The sequence below is a fragment of the Neopsephotus bourkii genome, unplaced genomic scaffold (genome assembly GCF_033783945.1).
Source record: "Neopsephotus bourkii isolate Nb327-2 ecotype Australia unplaced genomic scaffold, CSIRO-AGI_Nbou_v1 NB_95, whole genome shotgun sequence".
NCBI classification, from domain to species: domain Eukaryota; kingdom Metazoa; phylum Chordata; class Aves; order Psittaciformes; family Psittacidae; genus Neopsephotus; species Neopsephotus bourkii.
The window spans coordinates 1,235,737-1,263,287 of NW_026900612.1; the positions used below are offsets into that span (position 1 = coordinate 1,235,737).

The window sequence follows — 27,551 nt, forward strand, 5'->3', positions numbered from 1 at the left end:
GGCTGAATTTTAATGCATTTTACCCTCTTATTGTTTCATCTAATAAAAATGTCCTTAGCTCATGACAAACACAATGATGAAAACTGATGGCTGGATATGCAAACTTTGACCCACAGCAATACCTTACTATGTCACCAGCCGGGAAAATGCCAAGTGAAAACATTTTTGACAATAAGCAATAAAGGAACAGCATTCCAGGGAGGAACTCACACTTGAGGCTGACAACTAGGCGAGAGATTAAAAAGGAGAGAGTGAATTTTAATGACCTGGAATTCTCTGGAAGATAAGTATCAAAAAATTACAAGAAAGAATACAAACACGATAGAGCCCAAATACTTGTGAAACTCTAAGGGCCTTAAAAAAAAGGAGAACTTAAGTACTGTTACACTGCTCCTCCACTGCATACAGTGTATTTAAATATATCTTTGCTAAATTTAAGAAGGAAAGCTTTGGTTTTTCTTCTGTCTCTTTTCTGTCACTTATGAATTTTTCTGGAAGAATGACTTCTGAGTAGCTACCCTCCCAAAATAACTCTATCTCATCTTGACACCACTGGAGCTATATCAATACCCTTCACGCATTTAGACTGTCAGTGCCCACTATTGATACTGTCAGTGCTGGGGCTGATGTCAGATCTTCCTCTTAGTTACATGATGTATAACTGAAGTATAAAAGCATTTTGGAGTCGGGCGGCAAGGCAGAAGCTGCAGTGAGGGATGAGCAGATGAAACAACACCTTTTCCTGAAAGAGCCCAAAATCTCCTTCAAATAAAGAGACAAATGAGTGACCAAATGGGGCAGGTCAAAGGCACACTTAGCTCAGCATCCCCTTGCTCACATGTCTAGCAGCAGATGTCTAATAGAAAAAGGAAAAGAGCAAGCACACCTCTGTGTTTCCCTTGGCACGTCCAGAAGTTGTATCTTGGAGGACTATAACTCTGCTGGACTTCTGTTCCATTGATTTGCCTTTCCTTATCATAAATTTGAACATGATTTCTTGCACCTACTGAGACATTTGTCCAGAGAAAGATAATGACTTTTACCCAAAGATAAGGAGATTGCAGTCTTCTGAAGTCAGGAATCAGAAGGAGCTCACCAGACCTGCAGCAGAATCAGTACAAAGATCCCCCGCTTGGTGGCCAGGGTCCCCATCCAGCTTGTGCTCTGGTTTAAGAGCAATCTAGGGACATACACATGTATGCATGTGTACGCAGAGATGAATGTGACTTGTCAAATCAGAGCCCACATGTTCATCTCAGTCAAAGGGGATTCCTCAAATAATATTTTTCTAATCTTTCTTGCCTAAAAATCCACATCTGCCTGAATTCAGAGCAGAAGATGAAGGTGTTTTGAGGGCTGAAGGCTGATGAGACTCTTATAACAATTAAAAGCACCAGGACCCAGACACTTCACATGGGGCACCAGTGACTTGCCAAAAAGCTCTAGAGAGATTATTAAGGTTTCTTGTGGACATTTGACCATGAAGGTGCTTGGCTTTTCTTCCCTTCATCAGATTCTACAGTCTGTAAGTACTAGCATTTACCGAACACTTTTCTTACAGGGGTGGGGGTGAGAGGGTGGAGGGGGGCAGGGAAATGAAAAAGAGTAAGAACTGTACAAAAAAATAAATCCTGCTTTTGTTCTGGATAAAAGTAGGTCAGTGTTTTCCATCCTCACTGTCAGTTTTCTGCAGTGTTATTTCATGCAAAGCATCATCATTCCAGCAAAAGGTATTTATAAAGTGAGCTTTGACAAAATAATTGTATATTTTTTATTGCCAGAAAGGCTTTGGCATCTGTCACTGACAGGGAAGATTTAAGATCTAGCTAGAATTTTCATCTCTCACAATGACTTGGCCTATATTGTCTAGATCTAATAGATCTGATGTTTTAAAACCCTTTGTGCAGTAAAGCACTATAAATCGCTGCTGTTAGAAATCCCACTCCTCCATGGAAAACTTTCAGTGGGAGCAGTATAAATGTTTCCATGATTTATCTTCACCTGGCAACCCCACAACCCCTCAGTTCTCTTGATTCAGATTCAAGAAAATAGTACCACAAGAGAGCTGGAGCATGCCAAAAATAGTACCCCATGGGACAAGGAGGGTGCCAAGAACACAGACTATTGTGGGCAGGGGGCATGACAGAGGTTCTGCTGAAAGAAATCGGACAGCATTTTTACCAGAACTGGGGAACAAAGACAATTTTTTTCATTTCTCCATAATTTCCAACCAACTGGTAAACCAAGACCCTTTTTCCACACACATTTCAGTCCAATTACACAGAAAAAAAAAAAAGAAAAAGAAAAAAGTGATACTTGAAATTTAAAAACAAAGAGAAAAATATCCATAATATTCTTGCGATCTTTTTCAATGTGCATATAATCAGGACCAGCCAAGGCTTATCACATGCACACAAAATATTCATTTCAGAGCATTTACTCCATTGTAATGACACACAATCACTGCAAAGACAATGTCTCCACTTACTCCACTCTTTCCTCTTCATTAGGAATATACTGTGTCTGTAGAGTCCTTGGGACCCTTACCTGTTCGATGAAAGAGGATCTGCAAGTATAAAATGCAGCTGGGGTAGATGCTTATCATTGGTTCTCCAGTCACATCATCCTTAAATATATGAGAGACTCACCTACTGTTGATACATAAAACAAGCACAGAAGATCTGTATCAGTCACAGAAACAAAAGAAATATGGATTGAGAGGCCCAGAGCTCACTAACATTTATACTTCAAATAAAAGTGTGGTGCAGACTGATCAGCAAGACAGGAAGAGTTGAAAAAGAGGCATGCACAAGAGAGAAGCACAGGAGACCTGCACTGGCAAATATAAGAGACAGATGAAGGAAATGGGTTTATCTGTAGAAGCATTAGTAAAGGCATTGCAATCTGGCCTGCATATTTTCACTGTGGTTCATGCTTTTGGAGGAGATGACAGAATAAGACCTTAGATGGAGAGCGGGAGGAAAGGGGCCCCCCCCCCAGTTTAGCACATCCCTCAGCTTTGGAGACAAGGCAGGAGCCATAAACTAGTTAATCCCAAAAGCTTCATCTGAAATGTCCTAAACCAAACATGCCACCAGAAAGCATTCCTGCAGCCCTGTAATAGCTCAGCATTGCTCACAATAGCCACAGCATGTCCAGCAGAAGAGCAAGGTTAGTCAGTAAATCAATGTTATGTCAAATCCCAAAGTCAATCTGAGTCTGATTCATCGTGAAAACACAGCTCCCATGTCTTCAAACACAGCCAAATTCTTTACAGGAAAAAAGTCTGTGCTTCCCTGGGTGTTGTGGACAAGTAAATAAGTCTAGCAAAATCCAAACACAATTTGGCAGAATATAATACTTGTTGGGGATAATCCTACCTGCTGAAACTTCCTTTTAACCTCAGTGAAGACTCCAGTAGATGCTAAGTATAATCAGGACAGATACCAATTCTCTCCCACTGGAAAGCAGAGTGAACAGTCTTCAAAATATTATTCTTTTGTGTCAGAGTACAGCAGTGAAGGAAAAGTTCTAGAAATAGTTACTTTGTGCAATTTTCTTCTGAAAAGCAGGCTGGGTGATTTTGACTGTGGAAAGTCCCCAGGGTACTAGCAACATAATTCAGCCCATGCTTTTCAGGCCATGGGGAACCAGGATGTTCCCAAGTAGGGGAACTGCAGATTTCCACAGCAGGAGTTGGTCCAGTCTCTGCTGAATCCACAGCAGGTTGGGAAGCACCATGGTAATGCTGTTGTCAGCGTTTTTTACCAGTTGAAATTACCTCACTACAACTTCTGCCATGCCACCTAGCTTGAAAATGGCTCTCAAGTATTATAGGATAGGGATGACTGCTGTGGGCATCTAAAGATACACTTTACAAGTAGATTGTCCCAAGATTCCACAAAGAAGTTTCCTTGAAATGCCCATTATGTTACACAAAGTATTTATTCAACTTCAATTGAAGTTCTGATCATGCATTAATTGTAAATTTTGTTGAAAAACAGCATGAGTTTCCTGATGATTAAAGGACTGATATTGCTATTCTTAATTATCATTTGTAGTATGGAAGGAGGCAGTGTGATTTCCCCTGCAGAAGCAGGTGCAGTATATACCCACCTGAAGAATCATCCTGGATCTGGAAAACTCAGAAACCTAAACACACAGTGCAGACAAAAAAGCTACCATTATCTTCCTTCTCCAGATGGGGAACTGAGGCACAGAGAGATTAAGTGACTTGCCAACATCTGTGGAAGAACGGAAGATTAAACCTTGATCTCCTGAGTCCAAGTCTGGTGTTCAGTCACCAGACCAGCCTTACTGTTCCTGCTAATGTGTTATTGCTATCATCTGCTCCGTAGTTTTTCTACTGATTTCTACCTAATCCCTTTTCAAGGTAGCGCTTCAGGGACTGTTACTTATGTGGGTCAGGGCTTGATACAGCCATGCCAAAGAGGGACATACTGTTTCTTCTTGTGGGCACCACTGGCTTTGCTGGCAGGTGCCACTGCTGAGTGGCATCACAGGACAAGGACTCACAAAGTCATTTCTACTTCAAGGCAGAAAAGCCTGCTGTGAAATCAGTAGGCAGAAGGGAAAGAGTAGACTGTTTGCTGTGGCTCTCACTGCATCCGCAGTTCCAATCCTAGAAAAGCCTAAAAAGAAGCATGTTCATGTAGGAAGAAGGCTTGTAAGATGGGGCTGTAAGACAAGAAGAAAAAATCTCGAAAGCTTACACTGGATGGATTCCTGGACTCTCAGTATTTATTTCTTGCGCTACAATACCACCTGCAGGCCCCAGTCCAGGACTGGATGCTGCTGAGAAAAAACGGTCTTATAACCCAAGAGGACAGGCCCCAGCCCTCAATCTCCAAGGGAGCTTTTCCCACTGCCAGGGAGGTTTTGGATGATGCTCTGCGTACTGTCAGACAGGTGTACCCCATGCTGCATCATTACATGCATTGTCCAAAACGGTCCCCTCAACCCAACCAAACACCTTGCAAAAAACTCTGTATGGAGAAGGTCTGCAATGAAAATAAGCCTGAAAATGGTCTTTGAGGTGGAAAGCTGCAGGAACCAAGTAACAAAGTTATTTCCTGCACTGGTTGCAAAAGGTCCTTTGTCTTCCACCAGCAAGAGATACCTCAGCATGTGGACCCAAATAAGATTGCCCTGCTCCCCCAGCCCATGCCAAAATGGGGGGGAGAGTGGGGGAGGCTGCCACCACCAGGCCCTCTCTTCAACGCCTGTCACCCCGATTGCGGTGGGCGAGAGATCACAGGCAAGCAGCGGTATCTGCTCAAGAGACATCAGATGTCTTCTGAGCAAGGGTAATCCATTTAATTCTAGAGAAGTTTTTCCACTCAGAGATCATACACACTGCAGATCACAGAAACACATGCAAGCATGAAATTTTGTTTTTAAGAATTCTTTTCCTGGGGCTTCCATGTAAAGTGGCAGTGAATGGGAAAAACTATAATCATGACAAGACAATTACAGAGGGGTTTTTTGCTAAGCATGAAACTTTGAAAAAATATTTTGGGAAAAGGGAGGTAAAAAAACAAACAAACACAATTTTTGTCCAGTTGTCTTGTTGCACATTAGACATCATGTCATATAAATTACTTTAAAAATAATAATAGGCTTTAAAGTACCCAAGTCAAAGAAAAAATAAATGTTTGAGTTTGAACTACTTTTCCTGCTTTGGCTCTTTTAGTGACACACCGAGCATACAAATGCAGAAACAGCCTGCACCCTCCTAAATGCTGCAAAACACACACTTGTGCTTTTAGCATGAAAGGACTAGGAGACATCCATTAGTATTTCTGGGATTATAGTGAGAAAGCAGGAGTGATAACTTTGATGTTCTTAAAAAAAAAAAGAAAGGTGAAAAGACAGAAAGCAATGAGTGTTTTTTTTTTTTTTCTCTTGGCAAAGCCCCCCAGGAAAGAGCTAGCATGGAGAATGAATTCCCTCTCATCTTCCAGAGAGGTAATTCCTCCCCTTCCAGCCTAAGTTCACTGACATGGCTGTGTGGGGAGCTGAGATGCTGTGTGTCTGAGCCCTGCTTAGCCTGTGGATAAACAGAGACATTACTTTCTACAGCAGGCATTTAAAAGTTATTCAGTAGCAAATATTCCCTGCAAAATGAATAGGCATTGTAAAGAAATGCAAAATAGAACCATGAAATGCATGATCTCTGCCTTGATGGTCTCAAAGATAGTAATTTGAACTCTGGGGAAGGTTTCTAACTTGCTTGCTGTTAAAGCTGGTCCTTTCTTGATGTACGTCTCTTCTGATATAAGGACAACTTCTTAGAGGTTTTCACAACTGCCTTATTCATAACTGCAGCATCCCAGTGGCTTTGAGTAAGAAATTGAATGTCTGGTAAAATCACAGCCATAGGATTCACTGCTAAAAAAATTGCTCTGAAATTTTTCAGCTGTCCTTACTTGAGAGGCAGGGGTTTAATGCTGGTTGCTTAGGAGGAAAATGGCATAAAGCAGAAAGTCTGAAAGGGTTTACCTTGATTTTGTAGCATTGCAGCATCCTTTTAGGTCTCTCATCCCTGCGTCAGACAATGCTCAGCGGCGATCAAAGATGTGGGAGCTACACTCAGCTCCTCCAGATCTAGAGACAATCAGCAAAATAATTTGTCAAATTGTCAAAACTTAACAGACATGGTAGAGGATCAGACCAGGGAAATCTGGATAGACTGTGCCTTCACCCAGTCCTAATCTCACCACTGGAGGCTGTAAACATGATGGGTAAAGTGACAGTCTGGCTACAAATCTGTCTGGCAGCTTCATTAGACATCTTTCGCCTGACTGATTAAACTGCATTTAAGACTCACTTTCATTTTTTCAAGTCTTTTGTTTAAATTAAAAGGTCACGTTTTCAAGTGAATGATCCGCTGCCCTCTTCAGTCTCCTGCCACAATACAGTTACATTACTACTAGTGTTTCACAAAGCGCTGTGAATAAGATCCACAGACACCAACAAATGTCACAGCCATCGGAGGTTACAGAAAGGGTTTTTTGTCTGTTCACTATATGCCACAGCAGGGATACAAACTTGAAACGTACCCCAGCCTCAAACTTAGGCTATTTCTGTTGTGCACCAGGGCACTTGCAAAGAGGACTTGCTACTTTTGCAGATTTATTAAAGCAGCTGGCTTTGCTTTGTGCATCTCGCTCCACCTTGTTTTTATTGCTTCCTCACCACTCAGAAACTGAAAGGGATTTCTGATGGTTAGACAAAAACAAAACAAAACAAAACAAACAACAACAAAACCAAAACAACAATCAACCAGGACCTGCGATCTGGGGTCTAATGCTGCCAAGTGCTGAGTGCCATCTGTTCCCACTGGCTCTGAGTGGCCGCGGGGCTGCTCCAGAGCTCACGGGATGGGGCCCCGGCGTGGCGGAGCCCGACGGAGCGAGGCAGCTCTCCAGAAGATGTAACACAGCATCTTGGGAGAGCTCCCAGTTTACACCTCTGCGTCTCTGGCCTGCAGACAGACTGCACTTAACCTGCCGCCCTGCAGCCAAGTGCTGCTCTGAGCTCTCAGAAAATGCCAAGTGCACTCAAAGCTGAGAGAGATGTCCTGGCTGTGCCTGAGACTTATGTACGCTCTGTTTCTAACTAAATAGAGACAAGGAATTCCCTATTACCTGTGCTGGGAGGTGATGATGCACAAGCATTGCAGTTTCTTATGTCAGACTGACGCCACTGATGCTGGTTAAAAAAAAAAAAAACAAAAAAAAAAGAAACACAATCCCCCAGCCTCACTCACACTTTTCCATAGGTTTTTGCTTGGCAGTGTGCAGCACAGGGATGAACCTGAGGGTCAAGACATGGAGTTCCTGATGAGGGCGATGGCTGAGCTGTGTGCTCGTCTCAGGTGAAAAGCAGAAAGCAAGGGAATCAAATAAAAAGGACTGAAAGCAAAACATGGTGTCACTGCCTCAGAGGAGTCCTTGCTTCCTGCTGACAAGTTTAACTCCAGCATGAAGGGGTCAGTTGTGGCTGGTACAAAAACTCACTTTACACCAAGGGGATGTAAAAGTTGACTGAATTTTTACTAGGTAAGATGAGCCTCGCAAGTGCTCTGCTATAGATGAGAGTCCTCTGCCCACTGAACTGTTACATTCCCTAAACTGCAAGTCTGTTAACGAAGAACATTACAAATGTGACTTAATAAACTGAACTGTAGCTTGGTTTGCAATATCCATTGTGTCCTGTGTCCAACATGCTTCCGCCCAAGTCTTTTTTCTATAAACCACATTGCATAGGAACTTTGGCTGTGAAATTTTACACAAAAATGTATTTGGTAGAGAGTTACTTCCCTTTATTTTCATGTACAATTAAATCCTCAATAATCACTGAGGCTTTTAGAAGTGGTGGTGACATCATAATCTCCCAGATACAGTGTTTCCTGGAATTCAATCGATAACAAGCACAGGTATATACTGATACTGCAAACACAACCCTGCCTGCCTGCTGCATTTTTAACTAATTGTGGGGGTCAAAGGATGGTTAGGTATAACATGTATGTTATTACCCTAAAATCAATCTGGCTTTTCTGACCCACCAGCACCGAAGATGTTGATATCCTGTAGTGTAACATTTGCTTTAGGCCTACTTTTTTTTAATCAATATGCCTAAGATTCACATGCATGTATTGACAGCAGAATAGATCCTTTAGCCAGTAAATCCTTGACATTTTTATATCATACTATAAGCCCGATTATCCTCCTTTTCCTCTGTTCCTCAATCAGAAATTTGAAAGGCAGAAGAAAATCCAGAATACACAGTAAAATTTTCCAAGTTGTGTGCATGACTGTGAATAAGAACAGTGAATATGATCCAGGAACAAGTAAGAATATTTTGGATATCAACAGAGCTAAAGTAGTGTTTAAGGCTTGTCTGAATGGGCTTGCTTTTGTAAAGCCAGAGGACATTATGCAGTTAATGTATAAAAATTAAATAAAGTTATCTTTCTTTTCCATTACCTAAGAGAAATACTTCTGAATGACCCTTTCCTTTTCTTCACACAGCCTACTTTTTTTTCACAACTAGCTGACTCTGATAGGCACAACCATTCCAGTAAGCCCTCAGTTTGTGCTGCTAAAAATTATATCAGTTATCCAGGCCCTTACATGTCATTTAATAGCTACTTTCACAGAGAAGGAAGAAAGAAACAACTACAATAAAATGCAGTTAATTATGAACATGTTTAGAAAAGTCTAATGAATAATAAACAGTGTTTTATTTCCTCTGCCTATGACACAGTGGCAAATAATTAAGTATCAAAAGAATTCAAAGTATTAGGTAACAATCAGAAAACTTGTGCAAGATTTTTTCTGCTCAAGTTTAATTGGTTCATTGTTCCCATGAACTATAAACCACGGGGTTGATAGCAGTGCTAAAGTTTACTTCTATAAAGGAAGATTAACATATTCAGGAACTTTACCCTAATCCTTGTTTTGCGTTAACTCAAGCATATTGGATTAGTAATTCTTACCTACCACCCACTAGAGGAAAATGGGTTTCTCTTCTCAGACAACTGGCTGTATTGTACCTTCATGTGCATTATCTGCACTGAAAGCATTCTGCAGAAAGAAATAATATGAAGTGAAAGGGAAAAGAGTTTTACACTGTGATGGCAAGAAATAATTGCAGACATTACAGAATCTGAGCTCTACTGAAAAGCTAGACCCATTCCTCCCCAGCTCCTGTGCTGTTATTTCATGCAAAATGAGAACAAGCCTTCCCCAAATTTCTCATTCAGGAAAATCATGAAAATGAAGGAAAGTTGATTTACTAGTTCTGATTTGGAGGCTTGTGAGGTGTGCTGGCAGAAAGGGAGCAGAGCTGGTTTTGTGGTTAACTGACTCTGCTGAGTGCTGGCTGTTAATGCAAGAGCTGCAAAACCACTGGGCATCTGCTTGCTCAGCCCTGCTGGGAAAAGGAACAGTTGCTGCAGGAAGCATCCTATCCTCGTGGTCCTCCTACTGTGTGGACATAGTGCAGTGTGGACCAACCACTAGTATCGGTATAACCCCTGGCCCAGGGAAATACCCCACTGAAGAGTTAGACCCAACAGGTGTCTCCCATACAGCTCATGCCCCATTTTCACTAATTAGAATCACAGCATGGTTTGGTTTGGAAGGAACCTTAAAGGTCATCTGGGCAGGGACACCTTTCACTAGACCATGCTGCTCAAAGCCCCATCCAACCTGGCCTTGAACACAGACAGGGATGGGGCAGCCACAGCTTCTCTGGGCACCCTGTGCCACTGCCTCACCACCCTCACAGTGAAAAATTGTATCTAATCTAAATCTACCCTCTGCCAGTTTAATTGCCTGAACAAAGCCAGGTCCTACTTATAGTGAACCCAGTGCCACATCTTCACCCCTGCAAAGAAGTTGCAATTACTCGCTCTCTTTGTAGTTACTTTTCTCCCAACTTTTGTCCTCTTCAAGAGTCTATATCCCAGGCCCTCCTGCTCCCCCTCCATACACAAGAGCTATCCCTTTACCCCAACAGGAGAAGGACAAGATCATGAAGGCCAGCAGAAGGACTCGATGCCATGCAGGTTTCCGTGAAGCTTGGTAAGTCCCAATCATCTTCCTTCTTACATATATGGACAAACTTAGACCAGACCCTTCTATCATTAATCAACAAGTTATGCCAGGAAATTTGAGGAGATTTTGAACAAGAGAGATGAGATTGAGACCTAAATTTTCTTGGCTGCACAAAGTAAATTTATTAGAAGCTGATTTACTGTCCCAAAGGTGGGGGCTACGTGCTCATCTCTGCCCTATCTGTAAGTCACAAACCCTGGTGCACCTCTGTTCTCTAGCCCAGCTGCCTGCAGAGTATTCATCCTCCACCACCCTTCATTTGGCTACAGAAAATACGAATTTTGGGGTGCAACAGATGTGCAGTGCTTCCTATAGTAGGACCCTGATCTCATATAGACCTGTTCAGTACAACTTTAAAGCTTGTTAGATTACAGCCAGACCTGTAGTGAGTTACTTCCCTATGTCTGTGGAACAGCAAGAAAATGCCGGGGTGTCCTGACAGTCCTGCAGAACCAGAAACAAGCCAATGCATTTCCGGGGGAAATTGAGGGGTTTTCAGAAACACATATGTGATCTCCCTTTGAGCTGTGCACTGCTATCACTTGAAAGCTTTTTCTTCCTGGAGAAAACGTTTCTTTTGCCATATCAATAAAAGGAAAATGAGGAGTGGATCGATAAATTACTCAGACACTTCCTGCTGACTGTTATGAGAGCTGCCCATACAAATTTTCCACCTTCTTCCTTTTTCATGGCTTTCCACCAAGCTGTGCCAAATACACTGCATATCACTTACTGTTTGGGATTTTATGAAGGAAAAAAATAAATAGAACCTCCAAGTACTAATTTCAAACTGTTGTAGTGAACTCTCATTTTTTATTACATAATAGAGCCTTTTGTCCTCAGTTTTCCATCTGTTTGCTAAGCATTTTTCACTTGAAGACTCAATTAGGACAAGAAACCCCCACACAATCATTCAATTCAAAAATTAATTTGGAGATCAAGGGACTGACTTAGGCCTATACCAGTGACTAAAAGCGATTCAGCCTTTGTCACATGATCCAAGAGAACTGAGCAACAACAGTTTAGCTGCTTTAATCCTACTTAATTTGAGTGCAAAGAAACTCACATGTGCTCCTAAGAACATTTTGCAAGTACACTGTGTCCATTTTTCTGGGTCCCCACGTTCAAAGACTTTGTTTCATTGAGAGCTCATGACATCCTTGATTAATAACCCCCGTACAGACAAATGAAACACACATTATTTTGCAGAGGTAGCGAGCAACCTACTCAGAAAATATCCTGCTGAGGAAGAGGTGGTTCGGATAACACATCTTATAAGCAGGAGTGATAGCAAAACCGGCATCTTTAGGGTTTTTGGTGGTTGAAGCAGGTCCCACTGTGCCAGGGAATGTAGAAAACAAGAGATACCATCAGTGACCCAACAAGAATATTTAAAGAAATAATACAAATATGTCACAAGAGGTCTTAGCAGTGTCTTTCTAGTTTTATAACTTTTTGCCCATGTTTTGTGCAGGCTATAGGGTCATTAGCAGTGAAAGGCTATCTCCTCACTAGCTATCACCAGGTGGCAGGAGTATGTCATCCCAGGGCCGTGTAACAGGGTATCAGCCCACCTGATGCTTGGCTACAGCCTGTTCTTACAGGGCAGCCAAGCAAATTTTCATTAGATGAAGGAAAACTTGCAAAAATCCCATCCAGGAAACACACACACGTACATGTACCCTTTCCCTCTCTAATGCCTTGTGCATTTGCTGGGTTTGGAAAAACTTAATTAAAGTCAGTTGTAAAATTTCCAAGTAAAAAAATGTAATCCCTTACAGTAAATGTGCTGTGATTGTTCTGGCTTCACCCTGCTTCTCCCCCTTGACTGGTCTCATGGTGAGACAACATAATCTGAGAGATCAAAAAGCTGAAACTGGCCATGTTTGCTTTTCATCCTCCCTCTAATGAATCAAATGACATTGGAGAGGACTTCAACTGCTTGATCCAAGCAAGGAGCCATGGTCATCCCTGGATCTAGCAGTTCCACAAGTTCAGTAGCTGGCTGCCCAGTTCACATAAATGCCTTTCCTGGGCATGAAATGTTCTCCCTGCAGGAAACCTCCCTTTCCAGGAGCATGATTGCAGAGGACAACTTCTGATAATGTCCTGGTTTTACCCTCTGTCTACAAGAGAAGTGCAACATGAAGATATAACTTCTTTTCTCCTATCCCCTTCAATCCCTAGATGTCTGGAAAGGAGTCTCTAGGGGTTGCATGGAGTGCATGGCACCCCTGCTCAACCTAGAGGACAGAACTGCAGGCCTTCAGCTGAAAAAAATGTGCTGGGGCAAGGGGATGAAAATGGGGTGAGGAACCCAAAGAAAACTCCTGGGCAGAAGCCCTGATCAAGGTGGGACACAATGGCTCTGTGCTGCAAGGCACATATTTCTCCCTTCTTGCTGTTCTGCTGGGACTCAGACTATGTAAGCCTGTGTTTCTAGGTCCATGACTTGTCCAGCTCTGAAGGCACCAGTTTTCTGGGAAATGTGCAGCTGTAGATGGAGTCCCACTTACAGATGTTGCACAGCAAGCATCATAAGCAGACAGTTGGGACTTAACATGGAGAAATCCTCCTTGTCCTCACCTTTTCCTTAATTTACAGCTGCATCAAGATCACTGGTGAGCTGATGTTCTGGGAAAAAGTGCATAGACACAGCCATTTTCAGGAATTGGTTCATCTAAATTGTATGTGGCTCTGTTAAAGAAAGAAGCCATACAGAAAGGTCTGTGTCAGAAACCCAACCAATTCAGCATCAAAGAGAGAAGAAATAACAAGCAAACCTTGCCCTCCTCCCCTTACCCATGTGGCATATTTTATCTAGTCGGAGTGGCGGTGCTGGTGTGGTGCCAGGGTTCTTGCCGATAGACCCAAGCAGCTCTGATTAAGAAATATAACCAAAGTAATTAATGATGGGGGAGGACTGACTCCTGGTGCCGATGGTGGAGCTGGGATCTGCCTTGTTCTTCGCAACAGTTAACCTCAGAAAGAGTCAATTAGAGCAGGACTTCCCAACCTTTTGCAACAGACACTCTCACTTTCTATTAAAATGGCTCACTAGGAACTCAGAGAAGCAAGTTTGAGTCAGCAGGCTGCACAGAGCATCAGGCTACCTGGACCTTTGTAGCTTCTGACTATATTTCTCTGACATGCCAGTTTTTAATTTTCAAAAATATTGTCTGGATTTCACCCAGGATTTATAGAATCATAGAATCATAAAATAGTTAGGGTTGGAAAGGACCTTAAGGTCACCTAGTTCCAACCCCCCTGCATTGGCAGGGACACCTCACACTAAACCATGTCACCCAAGGCTCTGTCCAGCCTGGCCTTGAACACCGCCAGTGATGGAGCATTCACAACTTCCCTGGACAACCCACTCCAGTGTCTCACCACCCTAACAGTAAAGAACTTCTTCCTTATAGCTAACCTGAACTTCCCCTGTTTCAGTTTTAACCCGTTACCCTTTGTCCTGTCACTACAGTCCCTGATGAGAAGTCCATCCCCAGCATCCCTATAGGCCCCCTTCAGATACTGGAAGGCTGCTATGAGGGCTCCACGCAGCCTTTTCTTCTCCAGGCTCAACAGCCTCAACTTTCTCAGCTTGTCTTCATAAGGGAAGTGCTCCAGACCCTTGATCATCCTTGTGGCCCCCTTCTGGACTTCTTCCAACAGTTCCATGTCCTTTTTATATTGACGAAGACAGAACTGCAAACAATACACCAAGTGAGGTTTCATGAGAGCAGAATAGAGGGGCAGGATCACCTCCTTTGACCTGCTGGTCACGCTCCTCTTGATGCAGCCCAGAATACAGTTGGCTTTCTGGGCTGTGAGCGCACACTGAAGCCAGCTCATGTTCATCTTCTCATCGACCAACACGCCCAAGTTCCTCTCCACAGGGCTGCTCTGAATCTCTTCTCTGCAAAACCTGTAGCTGTGCCTGGGATTGCTCCAACCCAGGGTTAGGACCTTGCACTTGGCATGGTTAAACTTCATGAGGTTGGCATCAGCCCACCTCACAAGCTTGTTGATGTCCCTCTGGATGGCATTCCTTCCCTCCAGCATATCAGCTGGACTACACAGCTTGGTGTCATCAGCAAACATACAGAGGGCACACTCAATCCCACTGTCCATGTCACCAACAAAGTTGTTGAACAAGACCAGTCCCAACACCCACCCCTGAGGGACACCACTTGTTACTGGTCCCCAGACAGACATTGAGCCATTAACCACAACTCTTTGTGTGCGGCCATCCAGCCAGTTCTTTATCAAATTGGTCAAATTGATGTCTCTCCCGTTTAGAGACAAGGATGTCGTGTGGGACAGTGTCGAACGCTTTGCACAAATCCAGGTAGATGACATCAACTGCTCTACCCCTATCCACCATAGAAGGTCACCAAATCGGTAAGGCAGGATACGCGCTTAGTGAAGCCATGCTGGCAGTCACAAGGCACCTTGTTGTTTTTCATGTGCCTTAGCATGCCTTCCAGCAGAATCTGCTTCAAGATTTTGCCAGGCACAGAGGTGAGACTGACTGCTCTGTAATTCCCTGGGTCATCCATTTTCCCCTTCTTGAAAATGGGGGTTAGATTTCCCTTTCTCCAGTCATCAGGAACTTCACCTGACCACCATGATTTTTCAAATATAATCACAGTGTCTTAGCAACTTCAATAGCCAGCTCCTTCAGGACCTGCAGATGGATTTCATCAGGTCCCATGGACTTGTGTACGTTCAGGTTCTTAAGATGGTCTCAAAACAGATCCTCTCCTACAGTGGGCTGAGAGTCTTCATTCTCACAGTCCCTGCATCTGCCTTCCAAGACTTGGGTGGTGTAGTCAGAGCATTTGCCAGTGAAGACCGAGGCACAGATGTCATTGAGAACCTCAGCCTTCTCCAAATCCAGGGCAGCCAGTTCTCATAGCTTCCGGAGGGGGCCTGTGTTGTCCCTAGTCTGTCTTTTATTCATTACGTAGCTATAGAATCCCTTCTTGCTATCCTTAACATTGCTAGCCAAGTTTATTTCTAACTGGGCCTTAGCTTTCATAACCTGGTCCCTAGCTTCCCAGACAACATCCCTGTATTCTTCCTAGGCAGCCTGTCCTTGATTCCACCTTTTTTAAGCCTCTTTTTTCCTTCAAAGTTTCCTCAGCAGCTCCTTATCCATCCAAGGAGGTCTCCTGGCCCTCCTGCTGCAATTCCTTCTAGTCAGGATGCAACACTCCTGAGCTTGTAGCAGGTGATCCTTGAATATCAACCAACAGTCTTGAGCCCCCCTGCCCTCTAGGGCAATATCCCACAGAACCTTACTAAGCAGGTTCCTGAAGAGGCCAAAGTCTGCTCTCTTGAAGTCCAGGCAGTGAGCTTGCTGCATGCTCTTCTCACTGTCCTGAGGATCTCAAATTCGACCATCCCATGATCGCTGCAACCAAGGCTGCCCTGGAGTGCCACATTTCCAATGAGCTCTTCCCTGCTGCTGAGCAGAAGGTCAAGCATGGCACCCTTCCTTGTTGGCTCCTCTATTACTTGCAGAAGGAAATTGTCTTCCACACAATCTAGGAACCTCTTGGTTGTGTCAGGAACATACAGTTGTTCCAACACATGTCAGGGTGGTTGAAGTCACCCATGAGAACAAGGGCCTGCAAGCATGAGACTGTTCCTATCTGTGTATAGAGTGCTTCATCCACAGAGTCCTCTTGATCAGGCAGTCTGTAACAGATCCCCACAATAATGTCCCCCATAGCTGTTCTCCTTTCAGCCCTGACCCACAAACTCTCTGTTGTTTGCTCACCTGTCCCCAGACAGAGTTCCATACTCTCCAGCCTATCCCTAACATAAATAGTGACTCCCCCTCCCCACCTGCCAGGCCTGCCCTTTCTAAAGAGCCTATAACCATCCATTCCAAAACTCCAGTCATAGGAGCCACCCCACCATGTTTCTGTGATGCCTATTATATCATAACCTCATAGACATGCCCACATCTCTAGGTCTCTTGTTTGTTCCCTATGCTGCGGACATTTGTATAGAAGCATCTGAGCCAAGCTCCAAATGAAGCCGGCTCATTGGCTGATGCAGCTGGATATCTCTATATTGCTCTGAGCATTTATTAGAGGTTCTGGCAGCTGACTGGGTGTGTTGGGATGGAATGATGCCCCCCTTCCCCAACACATCTAGTTTAAAGCCTCCTTGACCAGTCTGGCAAGCCTCCTACCAAAACTGCTCTTCCCCTTCGTCAGACCCCACCAGCCCCCATTAGACCTGGCCTACTGACTTGGGTCCCATGTTCTAGGTACCCAAACCCCTGACTATGGCATCATCATTCTAACCATTTATTAACCTCGCCAATCCTCCAACCCTTTTTGGAGTCCTCCCCTGTATCCTGGAGAATTGACAAAAAGACAGTCTGAGCTCCAGAGCCCCTAACCACCTCTCCCAGGGCTCTGCAGTCCTTCTACAGATGGTTTTCACGGCTTTTTGAGCTCTGGTCAATATCCTGGACAAAGTTCCAGCCTCTCCAGTGTTAACAATGGCACTTGCTCTGATTATCAAGGCAGATCTTGGTTCTGTCTGTATTTAGGTTACTGTTGTCAAGAAGGTCCACATATCTTAATGCTGGGTCAATATTCAGGCCTGCTGTAGGTGTGTAGATCCTCAGTTCTTCTGGACGGGTGCAGCTTTGTCCATCCTCAGATCACAATGCAGGGCGGGTTTTGGCATATTGAAGCTGATTTCAGCTTACTAGATTCATTATTATTTTGGTTCAGGTATTCTTTGTAAATTCAGTAATGGCTCTAGCTGGTTTCCCTCAATATAGGGCAAAGGCTAAGAAATAGAGCCTGAAAAGCAACTTTAATCTGTTTTCTCTTACACCCTTTGCACCAAAATAATAATAAAAGAGAGAACTGCAAAGGAATCAGTATTTTTAATTTTTCATTTTATTTTCCTCTTTTTGTAGTTTCTTTGAGGAAATCTGAGTGTCACACAGCAAATATCAAGTGACCCCAGTAAGTCCAAAACATTCAGGACTCTTCCTGGCTGGCCCTACTGGCTCTGCCAATGGGCAGACATGGATTTATCCCTCGTTTTCCTTTATTTTCCCCTTGAACTTCCAGACTGTCCATGTCCTGCTTAAGGAGTTATATGCAGAGTTCACCATGAGATGAAATCAGGCACAGGTTTAAAATAAAGGCTGATTTACTGCACACTGGAGAATGAGTCCCTGCTTCAAGCTCCTATTGCTGTTTGTGCTGGAAGTCTGTAGGCAGCTTCCACACAGGCAAAAGCTCCCCTGGATTGCAAGGAGTCTCTGTACTGTTTCCTTCACAAGTGAGACTTGGTTTTATTTAGCTTTGGTTTATGATCACATAGAAAACCACACTGTGTTGAGCATCAGCATCATAGTATAGAGGTAAGATCTGAAGCATTATTCTCCATTTTGGTCCAAACATAATCACTCTAAAACCCCCAAACTGAATATTTACCCTATTGCTGGAGACACTCATAGATTTAGTCTCCTTCCTACACCCTGTTTTCAACGCAAAACCCCAAGGTACATTTTCATTACATTCCTTTATGATCTTCATCTCAACTGGAGAAGTCATTTTCTAGCCTAGAAGGTAGAGGCTTTGCTTTATATTGTCAAAAGTAGCAAGTTTAAGTCCTGTGGTGAGGGTCATATTTTTTATAACAAACCTTTCATATCCATTATTATCTCCTTGTTAAATGGTTCAGTACATTAATTATCATTATCATCCACTATATTTTGTGCAGAATGAAAATATTTCAACAATGCCTTTGTCTGAAGAAGCAAAACATAATATACTATTTTATGAGTAATTTTCATGAAATTCTGCATGCATCCAGATCTTGTGAGGTAGGGAACACACTTTGTTTGAACTTTATAGCCTTCTTATTCAGTTTTCATTAATAATTTTTCCTTCAGTTCTCAATAGGTTTCTGTAGCATTGAGGGAATAATATCAGAGCCCTCCTGTAGCTAATTTAATATCTGTAAATTTCCATGGCTGATAAGCAACAACTGCGCAGACAAATAGAAAACTAAAATAGTGAATGTGGGAAGAAAAAGGACCGCAAATGAAAGTGGAGACTGCAAGATGCTGTGAAGTGATAATCATTGCAAAAGATTTGGCTTCATCATGTAAAACCACTAGCAGAAGAACAGTGATTATTATTTGTCCTCTAAAATAAAATCAAAGTTATACATTTGCTTTTTTTATTTTGTTTTTGTCTCAAAAATCATTCCCTTGATAGTTAGAAAATGTTTTTTTCATGGAGTTTTTCACTAGCCCTTGTTCTGGGCCATGGTCACATGCATCCTTAGCTTGCTAGAGGCACTGGTAAGGACAACAGTTTTTCCTGGTCCAATAAATAATTTTCTACTTCTTCCTCTCCTAAAGCATGGCTCTGACCCACACTCCTATCCCTACTCCTCTCCTCTAGACAAACAAGCCCAAATCAGCATCAAAGCTACCTTGTCCTTGCCAAACTTCCTGCTACATATTTCAGGACCACTCACAAAACTTTTTCATTCCCTCTCTGAATTCAGTTGCTTCCCCCATCCTCCTTACCTCCTTAAGCCCCAAATAGAGCCCCTATTATTTATCTTCTTATTACTATCTTAATTATCTGAGAGCTCATGCTCTCAGTTGCAGGCTCTGAAAAGCACACAGCAGAATTTGGAGCTGGATTTGGGATCAAGAGACTGCAAGAAGATGCCCAACCCAACTTCTGAGGACAAGTAGCATCCAAAGCAGCCACATAACATAGCCTGTGTCTCATTTCCTGTCCTCCCACACCATTGCAGGCAGTGTAAAGCCCTGGGCTGCACACTCACATGAATTTGGTCGCCACTTCAAAGGTGAACACAACATCCTGAACAAGAAGCAGCTCTACAAACACCATAGACAAACCCAGCAGCTTTGCAGTGTCTGTTGCTGTTGCTCTATTCACAGAAACTCCCACCTTTATTAGAAATATTGGTTGCTGCTCTATAGCAAACAAATCTTCTAGCAACAATGGTCTGCTCAGCAGTAGCTTGGGGAAAGGGCCCCCCTGGAAAGGATACTCATGGGTCTATCAATTTAAGATGTGTTTTTAAATCCTTGCCTGCATGACATAACTTGTTCTCATAAACTCCCCCCGTTGCACAATAGTTTGTTGCAGCCATCACATGAGAGAAAAACTACACTGAGATAGAGGACAGTGTATTGTGGAGTTTTTAACAGGGGAAAAGTCTGTAGAAGGACCACAGACCTTGCTGTATTAAATCATCCCTCCACAGCAAAGTGTAAATGGTCTATAGGCAAATGCAAGCTGGAGCGTGCAGAAAAGGTGTAATTCTGCTCTCTCTGGACAAGTCACGCCTGGTCGTACAAGCCAACCCATCCTGCCCAGACAGGATTGGAGCCCAACATTGGGCCACCAGAAAGACAGGATCTGCAGGAGGAAATAAATTCTTCTGGAGCCATGGCATCAACCATGGTGCCAGTCACCAGGATGTATCAACAAGCAAGTTATTCTCCAATCCTACAAATAAGCAAAACCCTGACGTCCGCAGACCTCACATCTCTAATTAAAATGGCCATGAATACTTTAATAAACAATGCAATCCATCATGTTCAGGACATAATAAAGAGACATGGAGTGGAAAAGAAGCTTTGCCCTTGTCCTGTGTGCCATACTGTATGTGTTTCACCGCAGGAAAGCATGTGCTAATTTCTTACCTCTCTGCTGACTGCACTGTCCTTTTGCATAGTTGCTGCTAAACTGCATGAAAGGTATTTCTAATCTTGTGATGGTGACTGAAAAGGGCTGAAGGACACAAATTAAGTCTCATAGCAATAGAGCAGCCCAAGAATGGAAGGTCAGCCAGTTGACTCTTCCCAGAATCCCCTGAACAATGCAATTATTCATGAAGGAAATTTCAAATTATTTTCATTAGACTTCTGTTTTACCAATCCAACCAAAGTGATTAATTAGGGATTAAAATATTTACTCTGCACATGCTGCCTTGGCACGGCACTAGAATATTTAAGCATTGTGCTAAAAGGGTCAGCTGTCTCCAGTACTGTTTGGAATTCATTCCCTATTTTCTGTGTAAAAGGGCATTGACACTCATGTCTATACTACACTTAGGATCCCATCAGGGACATGGAGAGAGAAATAACTCTCTATTCCTGCCCTTATAGCTGCCCCAAGTTGCCCAACTTCTTTACTGGGCTACTTCGGCTTAGAAGCAGACAACAGCAGCAGCAATGACTACAATATGCCATGCAGCAGGTTTAAAGTTCAACACTTATTCCACAAAACCAGAGAGGAGGGAAGTGCTTGTGAGAACCTGGAAGGACCAACTAGAAAAAGAGTGTTGGGATGGATCACAGAAGAATTGGGCTCAGGTTTGGTTACTGATATCCTGCACAACCATGCCCAGTTTCTTATTCTGACTTCTGATGCAATTTCTTAGTTTTAATTTGGTGCTCACCAGCAGCAGGGTGAGAACTTGTCATGCTCAGTAAAGAAGAGTAGTGCTTTGATTTAGGCCCAACAGAAAGCAAAACACTCTTCCAGTGAGGCTATCAGGATGTGGTCGATGGGAAGGTGACACCACTGCATATTCTGGTGTGGACATCCCACAAATGTTTGTCCTTACCTGAGCTTTCAGTTAGCATGAGATAGAATTAACACACAATTAGGATATGGTGTACACTGTAGTGGAAGCTAGTCTTAATGCAGGGATTTAGGAACCTTGGCTCTCTAAAAACAGAAACATGGACTTACCGAAAGTGGAATCGCTTTCACTGGGTATGAAGTTTAGAGAAAGGATCATTTTGCAACCCCCTTAAACAGTGAAAGAGTGTGCTGGAAATACTTTGCTTGCTGCAAACCAGAGCTGCAACCAGCAACCCAGATCAGAGCCTACAGCAAATGCCAATTTGCACCAACCTTAGAGCTCCTGGAATCAATTTGCAATTTGTCCCTCACCCCCACTTGTCTAACTCAATTCAAAGCAATGGGATATGCAACAAGGAAAGACTCCAAGAATGGTGAACATGAGAGACCAAACAACTGATGGTGCAGCAGGCCACAACGGCTCAGCCAATCTGCACAGGGATGTTTACATTTGTTTCAGTGCTGAGGATGACCAGGGCCCTGTCTGGGAACTCTGCTCTGGCTGCTCCAGCGGTGGCCACCGTAGGCACCCAGACAGAGCCGATGAGAGGGGAGGCTGCAGTGCAGACTTCATGGTGTAGAGAGTGCCTGCACTGGTGGTGTGAGGGAAAGGTGCACAATGGGAAGGGCTGCACTGGGTGCTCCCTGGTGGAGGCTCTCCTGCAGCAGGTGGCTGAGCTGCAGGAAGCTATTAATAGGCTACAAGATGTCAGGGTAGTTGAGAGGAAGCAGGACTGCTTGCTCCCTGCCCAAACTGCAGAGTCCTCAAGCTTCCCCTGTAGCTCATGGAGGAAAGAAGGAGGTCGTTAACCCGGGAAGCTGGGAAATAGTAACAAAACCAACAAAAAAAGGAGGAAAAGGACAATTAAAAGCAAGGGGCTTCCTCCTAAACCTGTTGCACCCACGCAGAACAGCTTTGCTGTCATGCAGGGCGCTCATAAGGAAACGCACTTGCGCCAGAAACAGCCGGCTGATGCACTGCTAAAGAAGTTGTCTACTGGTCCTGCCAGGAAAAGCGGCGGGTCGTAGTAGTAGGGGACACTACTTTGAAAGGGACAGAAGCACTCATCTGTTGACCTGATCCGGTCTCAAGGGAGGTGTGTTGCCTACCAGGGGCACAGATCAGGGACGTGGCAGAGAGGCTGCCTGCTCTGGTAAGCCCCACAGACTATTACCCACTTCTAGTGATACCTGTGGGTGCTAGGGATATTAGATAGCAGTAGCCTGGGGAACATAAAGAAGGACTACAGAGCCCTGGGAGAGGTGGGTAGGGGCTCTGGAGCTCAGATAGTCTTTTCATCTATTCTCCAGGATACAGGGGAGGATCTAAAAAAAGCTAGGAGGATTAGCCAGGTTAATAAATGGTTAAAAGGGTGGTGTCACAGTCAAGGGTTTGGCTGTCTTGAAAAATGGGACCCAAGTTTGTAGGCCATGTCTAATGGGGGCTGGTGGAGCTGGTCTGACAAAAGCAGGAGGCTTGCCAGACTGGTCAAGGAGGCTTTAAATTAGATGTGTTGAAGGAGGGGGGCATCATTCCATCCCAACACACCCAGTCAGCTGCCAGCACCTATAATAAATGCTCGGAGCAATACAGAGATATTCCGGCTGCTCCAGCCAATGAGCTGGCTTCATTTGGAGCTTGGCTCAGATGCCTCTATACAAATGCCCATAACATGGGGAGCAAAGATGAGGAATTAGAGATGTGTGCAGGTCTGCAGGCATATGACAGAATAGGCATCACAGAAACATGGTGGGATGGCACCTATGACTGGAGTGTTGGAATGGAAGGTTACAGACTCTTTAGAAAAGACAGGTCTGACAGGCGCGGAGGGGGAGTTGCCGTTTATGTTAGGAATAGGCTGGAGAGTATCGAGCTCTGTCTGGGGACTGGTGAGCAGTCAACAGAGAGTTTGTGGGTCAGGATTAAAGGGAGACCAGCTATGGGAGACATTACTGTGAGGATCTGTTACAGACTGCCTGATCAAGAGGAATCTGTGGATGAAGCACTCTATAGGCAGATAAGAAAAGCCTCACTCTCACAGGCCCTCATTCTCATGGGTGACTTCAACCACCCTGACATCTGTTGGAATGATGGTACGGCCCGGCACAAGCAATCCAGGAGGTTCCTCGATTGTGTGGAAGACAACTTCCTTCTGCAGGTTAAAGAGGAACCGACAACAAGGAGGGGTGCCATGCTTGACCCCGTGCTCACCAACACGGTGGTGGGCTCGTTGGGAATGTGGCACTGCAGGGCAGGCTTGGATGCAGCGACCACGAGATGGTTGAATTTGAGATCCTGAGGACAGTGAGAAGAGAGTGCAGCAAGCTCACTGCCCTGGACTTCAAGAGAGCAGACTTTGGCCTCTTCAGGAACCTCCTTAGTAAGGTTCCATGGGATATAGCCCTAGAGGGCAGGGGGGCCCAAGACTCTTGGTTGGTCTTCAAGGATCACCTGATACAAGCTCCGGAGTGTTGCATCCCGACTTGAAGGAAGTGCAGCAGGAGGGCCAGGAGACCTCCTTGGATGGATAAGAAGCTGCTGGGAAAGATTCAAATGAAAAAAGAGTCTTACACTAAGTGGAAGCAAGGACAGGCGGCCTGGGAAGAGTACAGGGATGTTGTCCAGGAAGCTAGGGACAACATCCAGGTTTTCCAGGTTAGGAAAGCTAAGGCCCAGTTGGAATTAAACTTGGCTAGGGATATTAAGGATAACAGGAAGGGATTCTACAGGTACATAGCAAATAAAAGACAGACTAGAAACAACACATTTCCCACCCCACCCCCCCCCCCCCCCCCCCCGAAGCTATCAGGAGAACTGGCTGCCCTGGATTTCGAGAAGTCTGAGGTTCTGAATGACTTCTTTGCCTCGGTCTTCTCTGGCGAAGAAGGATTTCCACGAAGGGGAAATCCTGCCTGACCAATTTGGTGGCCTTCTATGATGGGGCTACAGAACTGATGGACAGCGGTAGAGCAGTTGATGTCATCTACCTGGACTTGTGTAAAGTGTTCGACACTGTCAGGCACAACATTCTTGTCTCTAAATTGGAGAGACATCAATTTGATGAATGGACCACTCGGTGGATAAAGAACTGGCTGGCTGGCCGCACACAAAGAGTTGTGGTCAATGGCTCAATGTCTGTCTGGAGACCAGTAACAAGTGGTGTCCCTCAGGGATCAGTGTTGGGACCGGTCTTGTTCAACATCTTTGTTGGTGACATGGACAGTGGGATTGAGTGCGCCCTCAGCAAGTTTGCCGATGACACCAAGCTGTGTGGTTTGGTTGATACGCTGGAGGGAAGGAATGCCATCCAGAGGGACCTTGACACGCTTGTGAGGTGGGCTGATGCCAACCTCATGAATTTTAACCATGCCAAGCGCAAGGTCCTACACCTGGGTCGGAGCAATCCCAGACACAGCTACAGGCTGGGCAGAGAAGAAATTCAGAGCAGCCCTGCAGAGAAGGACTTGGGGGTGCTGGTCGATGAGAAAATGAACATGAGCCAGCTTCAGTGTGCGCTTGCAGCCCAGAAAGCCAACCGTATCCTGGGTTGTGTCAAAAGGAGCGTGACCAGCAGGTCGAAGGAGGTGATCCTGCCCCTTTATTCTGCTCTCGTGAGACCTCACCTGGAGTATTGTGTGCAGTTCTGGTGTCCTCAACATAAAAAGGACATGGAACTGTTGGAACAAGTCCAGAGGAGGGCCACAAGAATGATCAGGGGACTGGAGCACCTCCCATATGAAGATCGGCTGAGAAAGTTGGGACTGTTCAGCCTGGAGAAGAGAAGGCTGCATGGAGATCTCATAGCAGCCTTCCAGTATCTGAAGGCGACCTATAGGGATGCTGGGGATGGACTCTTCATTAGGGACTGTAGTGATAGGGCAAGGGGTAATGGGTTAAAACTTAAACAGGGGAAGTTTAGATTGGATATAAGGAGGAAGTTCTTTACTGTGAGGGTGGTGAGGCACTGCAATAGGTTGTCCAGGGAGGTTGTGAATGCTCCATCCCTAGTGGTGTTCAAGGCCACTTTGGACGAGGCCTTGTGTGAGATGGCTTAGTGTGAGATGTCCCTGCCCATGGCAGGGAGTTGGAACTGGATGATTTTGGGGTCCTTTCCAACCCTAAGTATTCCATGATTCTATGATACAAGTGGCTTTGCTGGCATTGCGATCTAACATGTCCTAAGCAAGTATGTCTCTGTGGGATAGTTAAAATGCACAGTATCTCCAAGCTGGTGAGTGCTGCCACTGCAACCTCACCCAGATGAAAAAGATGTATAACAGGATTTGCATTCCTTTCCAGAATGACTGCTGCAAGCAAACATTTCAGCACTTATTTGTTACCAGTATTAGTAGAAGCCTGAACCCATTTCCTGGCTGGTGCATGTTTCCTCAAGGGGACTGAAGTCACCTGTCACTTTCTCACATTACTTAATCATTTTAGTCCAAGCAGTAAGCTGCCAATCATATTTAATATTTAGTCACCTTGAATGCATTGCTACTGATTAAATAGACTGCTATTTCTGTAAACAACTGATGAGAGAATACTTACTGCTTCATTACAATTATTCCACCAGATATTAGAGCATTAATAATATGTAAGTCCAAAGAATATTTAGGTCTTCTCCTATTTATTTCACAAACAACATATTAATTGCTGCCATATTAGTAGAGCTATCAGTACTAAGTGGATAATACCCCTTCAAAGATTTCTCTTATAGCAACCCTTTTTGCTTGCATGCTTTTAAAGCATCCCTGCTGATTGCCCACAAAGAAATTTACCCTTACAAATTTATCAGCCAGGCACCTATATGTATATTTTTGTCACACAATCATAGAGTCATTGAATGGTTGGGTTGGAAGGGACCTCATCTAGTTCCAATCCCCTGCCAAGAGCAGGCACACCTTCCACTACACCAGGTTGCTCAAAGCCCCATCCAGCCTGGTCTTGAACACTGCCAGGGATGGGGCAGCCACAGCTCCTCTGGGCAACCTGTGCCAGCACCTCACCACCCTCACAGGGAAGAATTTCTTTCTTATATCTAATCTAAATCTTCCCTCTGTCAGTTTAAAGCCATTCCCCCTTGTCCTATCTCTGCAGGCCATTGTCAAAACCCCCTCTCCATCATTCTTACCTTTTAGCTAGTGGAAGGCTGCTCTAAGGTCTCCCCAGAGGATTCTCTTCTCCAGGTTGAACAAGTCCAGCTCTCTCAGCCTGTCTCCATAGCAGAGGTGCTCCAGCCCTCTGCGCATCTTCATGGCCTTCTTTGGACTCACTCCAACAGGTCCATGTCCTTCTTGTCCCCATGAACTGAACACAGTACTCCAGGTCTGGTTTGACATTTGTAATACAGAGAAAACAAGTGGCTCCTATTAAAGGGAAGAAGATGAGGATAGGACAAAGCCTGTACTGCAACTCATGGCAGGAGCATGATGGAAATCCAGGTATTCTGAGATCCTCCATGGCCTTAAACATAGTACATGCCCCTACCCTGCACAATGTATTCCTAGGGGCTTGGAGGATCCTCTTAGAACATCCTTGAAAACTTCATCAAGAAAAGTAAACTTATTGTTCATAGACTTAAAAGCAGGGGTCTTGCTTCCATCAGAAAGTATCTCACAGGGTCCACAGTTTAAGAAGTGTTGGAAATGATGCTGCAGAACCAGACTGAAACTGGGCATCGGGTTTTAACAAATTACATGTTTAATGAAGGTCTTTGCACACTAACAGTAAATTTATTGGGTGGGCTTGGCCAGGAACAGAAAGGTGAAGGAGAAATTTCAGAAAAGTAAAAATGTCACCACCATGCAGGCAGGACCTTCAGACCTTGCTTCTAGAAGGTTTTGTTTAGAAACTCAGCTAGAGCCATTTTTCAAAGGAACAGATAATGTATGTGTTTCTTTCACTTCAGTGAGAGAAGATGAGAAATTGTTATTTAAGGTTGACCCAAACATTTCTCCTTGTTTCTCCCCACCCCACTCACCTCTTCTCCTTCCTCCCTCACAGTGTTTCAGTTTGACCACCAAACTGAAAAATTAATTATTCTTACAGCTCTATTAAAGTATGATTTATGCCTGGCTGCTTACAGAGAGTCTAGCTGATGTATATAAAATATCTCTATTTCTTATTTGATTTTCCCTTTCTTTTAACAACTGTCCCTTCTTCAGATAATTTCAAAATACTCAAGTGCTCATAGGGTGCAGTGGATTGTACATTAATATGCAC

At 44.2% G+C, this 27,551-nt stretch overlaps 1 long non-coding RNA gene across 2 annotated transcripts; it reads right to left on the reverse strand.

Annotated features, from left to right (window-relative positions):
- Positions 1–2,414: 2,414 nt before the first annotated feature.
- LOC133213397 (uncharacterized) lies at positions 2,415–26,602 on the reverse strand. 2 transcript variants are annotated; one of them, XR_009725811.1, is made up of 3 exons: positions 26,461–26,602; positions 6,523–6,627; positions 2,415–2,626 (listed from the first exon to the last, which is right to left on the reverse strand). It is a non-coding gene; the product is annotated as an uncharacterized LOC133213397 (long non-coding RNA). The 2 variants fall into 2 exon arrangements; XR_009725809.1 differs by lacking the exon at positions 26,461–26,602 and adding an exon at positions 9,528–9,612.
- Between the last annotated feature and the right edge of the window lie 949 nt (positions 26,603–27,551).